The sequence below is a fragment of the Brachycentrus maculatus genome, unplaced genomic scaffold (genome assembly GCF_059751285.1).
Source record: "Brachycentrus maculatus isolate JH-2025_06_01 unplaced genomic scaffold, ASM5975128v1 h1tg000056l, whole genome shotgun sequence".
In the NCBI taxonomy this organism is placed as follows: Eukaryota; Metazoa; Arthropoda; class Insecta; order Trichoptera; family Brachycentridae; genus Brachycentrus; species Brachycentrus maculatus.
In genome coordinates, this window is record NW_028280810.1 from 1,586,685 (window position 1) to 1,593,675 (window position 6,991).

The window sequence follows — 6,991 nt, forward strand, 5'->3', positions numbered from 1 at the left end:
ACGTTGGTGTAATCGTTTAGCAGTGTATCTTTGTCATGAAAATATGACGAAAATTACACGTCGATTTTTCACTACATGAAACATAAAGTAATTTTATTGAAAAAAAATACATAGATGATTTCCAACACTCGAAGCATTGCGATTTTCCCACATAAAAGAAAATGTCAAACACAACAGATACCTTACGGCTAGGCAAATCTAATTGACAAAATTATATAAAACACTACTTGTAATCTTATAACCTTGTCATTGGCAATGCTTGATCGTACCTACTTCCTAAATACGCACAAACTTTTGATTATGATGATATTTTGATTAGAAAATTATCCATGCAAATCCATTTACCACATCGATGATTTCTCCAAAATTTTCTTCTTCTTCTTTTTCTTCTTCTTTGTCATTATCATGGTTTGATCGTCTTGGACTGAATCTCGTGGGCAGACGTCTCCTCTGTCTCCTGATAACTACAATGCAGAAGAGATTTACTTTACTTTAGTCACTTTTATCTTGTCAGTCCACGTTATCAAGTCACATACTTCTTTTCTTTTCCCAGGATACCAGAAGATAAATCAAGCTTATACTTGTTCCAAACAAAAATACATAAAACATTTGTTTTATTAATACGTTATTGTATGTAAAACACAAAATAAATCAAATGCCCTTGACCGACGAAACACATCCATGTTTGACAATTCGAAAAAAATCAATCAGTATTTCACAGATGTTTTAAGAGTTCACAGAAAATAAAACGAAATAAAAAAATAAATGACGTCATTCAATTGCTAGAATTTTCTCAAGTAAATGTAGGTACCTACGTCAGTATTTACGTATATGTACCTACCAACAAGCTACAAATACAGATCGGTTGATTTAACACAAATCAATAAAAATAAGTACCAATTGTCGTAATCAATACGATTGAGTAGGTACTACTCTAAATAAACAGAATACAAGGAAATATATATATATATATATATATATATATATATATATATATATATATATATATATATATATATATATATATATATATATATATATATATATATATATATATATATATATATATATATATATATATATATATATATGTATATATATATATATATATATATATATATATATATATATTTATATTAAAAAAAATATACATATATATATATATATATATATATATATATATATATATATATGTGTGTGTGTGTGTGTATACGTTCACACACACATATATGTTAATTACGTCAAGGATTTTTGATCAGTCCTGCGCTTCAGGTATCAAACCAGGGTCATATTAAATCAATATTATAATGAAAAATCCCGTTAACTTGTTTTGATTCCCCTGGAAATCGAACCCGAGACCTCAAATACGGAAGCCAAACACGGTATCCACTATATAGTGGACTAAAAAATACTGCTCTGAAATATATAATAAAACCATAAAATGCACATTTATATAATACATATGTACATAGGCAGATACCTACCTTCAAAGAATACTAATCCGAACTAACCCATGTGTGTTTAAGAATACCTATAATGATATGGAATTAACATACAAGATACGTAACAATACATTGAGAACGTGTTTTATTTTTTTTATGTTTGTGTATTCCAGTCACAGAGAATTCTCTGAAAATTTCGATCTAAACCATTTTAGGCACGTATAAGTAATACAATTGAAAAATTCGGGATGTAGGTACCTACTTGAGATGAGTACAGACAATTTATGGAAATGTTTGCAAATTGCAAATGAGTTTATTAAACCAATTAATATCAAAGAAGAACAATCAGAAATTCTCAACCTTTTATGTTTATTACCAATTTTTTTTTTTTGATATTTATTCCCTTCTCTTATTAAATTTATATATTCTCTGCGAATGAGGAAAAACCTAATTTTGTTTTACAGTACCCGCGAAGTCTTTTAAAGAACTGGTTAGCACCTCTGTTTTTTTAAGCAAACACACTGCAAACGCAACGAAATTGATAACGTCTTGGGATATATTAAATGGACCGTGTGGGTTAGTAATATCATTAAAAATGCAAGTATGCATCGCCCCAATTGACTGAATGTATCCCGAGACCATGTTTTATTAAATAGCATTTATTTTCAATAATTTTTTTACTTAGTAAATACCACTATTTCCATACATCGAGATATAGCTAGTACAGTAGCTCATAAGAAGAAATCTATACTAAAAAAAACTAGAAATAGTGGTATTTACTAAGTAATACTTTAATTAAAAATGGATCGATTTTACCAACTGTGACTGCCGAATTAATTAATAAAATAATATTTTGTTGGATCCTGTAACATGCTCATAGATGGCAGTTTTTACTTTTACCGGAGTAGCCAGTTACTTCTTCTGATATATAATTATTGGTTTAATCAACTTTATCAAAAAAAAAATACGTAAAATGTTAATAATTTTCTAACTATTACTCTGTAAGTAAACTGTTCACATGCATTTTTACACATATTACACATAATTACACATAACACAAGTTTATTTTTAATTTAATAAGTAATCCTCGTGTATTTTGATACCTCTGTCACCGGAAAATGACCATTGTTTTCCATCAGTAATCAACTAAAACTTTTTATTTGTTTTTACAGATATTTATGTATAAAAAGGAGAGAACTGCGATAACTGAATCAGAACTGTTTTGCTGTTCGGTTGTCAACACACTGCACTACTGACAAAATGAAGTTTTTCGTAAGTTTTATTTTTATTTATTATTCTATTATATCTATTATTACTATTTATTATTTACATCTTAAAATTGTTATTTTACTATTTCATTTTGGGGAAAAAGACTTACAATATATAAGCAAATTTCTGTCTCAACCGAAAACATTAAATAATTAAAATTAAAAATTGTTTTAAGTTTTGTACTGAGATTTCTTGGTGGAACTGCATTTAAATAGAATAAAATAACAACTTTGTATTTGTTTTAACATGAATTTTATTTGACCAGCAACCGGGTTTCGTCGTAACTGACATCAGTCTGATGATGTCGGTTACGACGAAACCCGGTTACTATTTTTTTTTAATCATGAAAAAAAAATACAAAATTGTTATTTTATTATTTAAAATCCGCAATGTGATTAGCTCCATCAAGATTTAGTATACAGGAGAAAGTAAAAATATAATAATTCAATCAATAATAATTTACTAATTAAAACCAACTATTTTTTTTAATTTATAAATTTGATTTGTGGTTAAATTAAAATGTTTTAAATCTTTTCAATGGATGAACTCCGAACGGAGATAGAAGTTTTACAGATTAAGCCCTCAAAGCAAAGTATTTTTATGTTGGGTTCATATTTTTAAATCTTAAAATACAATAATTATGTAAAAATAATATTTCTTGGTCTCAATATACGTAATTTGGTTGCTGTGACATAAGGGATGCAAGATCCCTTGACGTCATAATCATAATCTTTTGTTATAAATACCTAATTAAATAAGAAGTGTGTATTTTTGTAAATTTGTAAATGTTTATTTGATTTTTTTAGAATATTTTCTTCTTCTTCTTTATGGTGTTCCTCGTGGTTTCCCAAATTGAAGCGCGCCCAGGTAAATTTAAATTATTTTTATACATTGTGTTATCGATTAATCATAAAATTTCCAAAGCCGTGATAGATTTTTTAAAATATTTTACTTGTCTATACTCTAAATGACATTATGCAATTTTAACTAAAGTAATGTGGTGCACCTTGCACTGCCTACTTTCTTCTTTTTCTTCTGTGCGTGTCATGTCAGGTCCCCCTGACGTCGACTATCACATGAAATTAATTGTCCTTGTTTAAGATTTATATGTTTATGGTAAATAATAAAATATCTTATCGTTAAAAAAATTTATAAAGTATTTAATTTGTGGGTATTCATTTCTCCTTTTTTTACAAAAAATTTAGTAATGTTGACATATATACATACCACTCATCGAGATTTTAGTCTACCGGTTTCGACATGTACTTATCTCTTCATTAGGACAATCACTACACCAGCATGTAAACAATACTACCGGTCATTACCATAGTACTTTTCACAAATGTGATTAATATTTTGTCTAGTTGAACATAAAAAAGTCCTATGGGTAGTGACTTATAGTATCTTTTGCATACTGGTATAGTGATTGTTCTAATGAAGAGACGGGTACGTCTTAAAACCGATAGACTTAAATATCGGTGAGTAGTTTTACTCGTATCCTATCATTACTAACATTTTTGTAAAAAAAAAGTGAAAAAGTTCAAATATAATATCTTTTTGATAACCTACATTTTTTATTTTTCAGATGATGGAAAAGATGACCACTCAGGCCATGCTCATACTGGTCACGCTGACCACCCCGGTCATAAGGACGGTGACCACGGAGGCCACGGAGATCACGCGGGACATAAGCATAGCTAGATCTTGACAACCAAACTATACATACATTTTTAATTTACGTTTTACTTGGTAAATACGAAGAGGGTTTTGAGAAACGCTGGAGATATTACTATCTAACATTGAAATCCTAACTGTTCATCAAACCTCCTCCCTTATTTTTTCCCTCTACCTCCTTCCCTAAACTTTCTTCCTTCCTTATTATCATCAATTTGTGTTTTTTAATGTTCTCCCCTCTGATTGCAAACAGCTATATAAATAGTATCAATCGTTTTGACCAATATCACTAGTCTGTTTTCGGTTGGTTGGAAGATATTGCTTTTTAGCAATAAGCCCGCCAATGCACTTTTTGTTTCTGTACATGAAGTTTAAATAAGTAAATAAATACTACTATTTCAAACACCACGGAAAACGTAAATTAAAAATGGATAAATGATGACTCCCGAATCAAATAATGAAAAAAATATATAATATTTATCTACCAGAAACATTCTTCATCTTCTTCTCCGTCTTATTCCTCATTACTGAGGGTTGTGACTCTTGTCGAAGCAATGACTCTTCTCCAGTTATCCCTTGACTACGCTGCACGTAGCACTCCAACCACCGAGGTGCCTGCTGCTGTCTTAACTTGATCGGTCCATCGTGTGGGGAACTTCATCTCCCTCCCTCTCCAGCAACATAGTAATAATAAAATGTAGTTAATACATATAATATTCACAATACAAATCAATAATTATGAAAACATAACTTTTAGTATTTTATGTTATATATAGTTATATACAAATATAGTTATTTTCACAATAAAAATTTACAAACACACATGATTCCTTTGTATGTACTATATAATTTATTTTAATTAAGTTCTGATCCGTGGTGGGGATTCTTTGTGACGCAAAAATGGCAGCCAAGCTATAGGTAAAAATATCCGAATGCTGGAAGATGTATAACACCTACTCTAGGCAACTAGAAACTGCTGAAATGCGAATGCATATAAAATAGTCATCTGGAGTGTCTTTTAGAGACAAAAAAATTCACTCATTCGTGGAAACCTGGCTGTAACAGACATTAATAGTAAGGTAGAGGAAAGGCAACTAATATAGTATGGGCACATAAAACGCAGAAAACCTGATCACATTGTGAACCAGGCAATCGCCATGGATCCTCTTCGATAGATATCTAGAGAAAGACCAAGTAATTCACGGATGCTGCAGAAAGATAACATGATTCGAAGGCATGACTGAGTTGACGTTACCCATAACAGAAGGATCTATAACCTGAGGACGAGGAGAGCTGACTCCAACAGTCTACTAAGACAATAAGTTGGGATTGATCAAGAAGAAAATATATTAAAAAAAATAATTTTGTCTGGTCGGAAAGTTTTTTACAGATTTTACATTTTTACCATTGATTTAATTACGGATTTATATTTTAGAGTTTCATTTATATGCCCTTAAGGACGCTTAAAATTATCTATAATTATTGTTGTTTTTATCATTGCAGTTTTATTTTGAAATCTTTTTAATACTGCAAATTCGGAATATATCTCTAGTATTATATGTCATTTAGAACATTAAAAAAAAATAAACCTGAAAATTCAAAACCCAACTTTTTTTTATTTATTTTATTTATTTATTTTATTTATTTGAACTTTTTGTACAATATGTGTGTACATTGGCGGGCTTATTGCTATAAAGCAATATCTTCCAACCAACCTAACCCTTTTAATACTAAGTTATTTGATGACACGTTGTTGAAGGATTGTCGTTCTACATTTTTTTAATGAATTATTTCGAATCATTGTACTTTATAATCGATGATTCGTTTGAATAACCGCAACTAAATTATGAAATTTACATAGAAGCTTGAACAATAGGACTTTACGGACAGTGATTGCGAGGCCGCGTGGTGAGCTCAGAGCGAAAACCTACAAAACTGATTGAAAATAATAATTAAAATAAAAAATAAATCGTTTAACAGGAGTATCTTTTGTTGGCAAAAATTATGACTGATGTATAGTATACCCACAACAGTAGCTTAAAAATCAGTAAATAAGCTTCATTAAGGTCTTGTGTCACATTTTTTTCTCGAAGGTTTTTAAAGGCAATTGATTTTTTTTTATATTTCCCTACATATTTCTTTTGCCATAAACTTTTTACTCAATAATGGTATATTATTAGATTTGTAAAGATAATCTTTACTAAGTTATTGTCTTTCCAATATGAGGAACATCGAAAATAAAATGCTACGTTTTTAATAGAAGTTCAAAAATAAAATTTGACTGTCGGTCATTTGATTTTTTGTACCCATTTCAAATATATATATTTTTTATGTTTATCGGTGGAAAGTAAACAGTTTATAGTCAAAAATGACTTGTTCTGCGAACCATATTAATGAATTAATCGTATATTATATATTTACGTTCGCCTCCGTAGTGTAATGGTCAGCACGCTTGGCTACCGTTCTGGAGGTCCCGGGTTTGATTCCCAGGGGGGGTCAAATAAATATTTTTGTGTAAAAAGTGATTTTTACACTGCAATATTTATTCAATATTACCCTGGACTGGTACCTGAAGCGGAGGGCTGATCACCTTTCCTTCATGTGTA

General features: G+C 29.8%; 1 long non-coding RNA gene across 1 annotated transcript; it reads left to right on the plus strand.

Annotated features, from left to right (window-relative positions):
• Window positions 1-1,902: 1,902 nt before the first annotated feature.
• On the plus strand, window positions 1,903-5,212 carry LOC148311809 (uncharacterized). The gene is made up of 4 exons (XR_015839339.1): window positions 1,903-1,932; window positions 2,615-2,714; window positions 3,518-3,578; window positions 4,297-5,212. It is a non-coding gene; the product is annotated as an uncharacterized LOC148311809 (long non-coding RNA).
• Window positions 5,213-6,991: the final 1,779 nt, after the last annotated feature.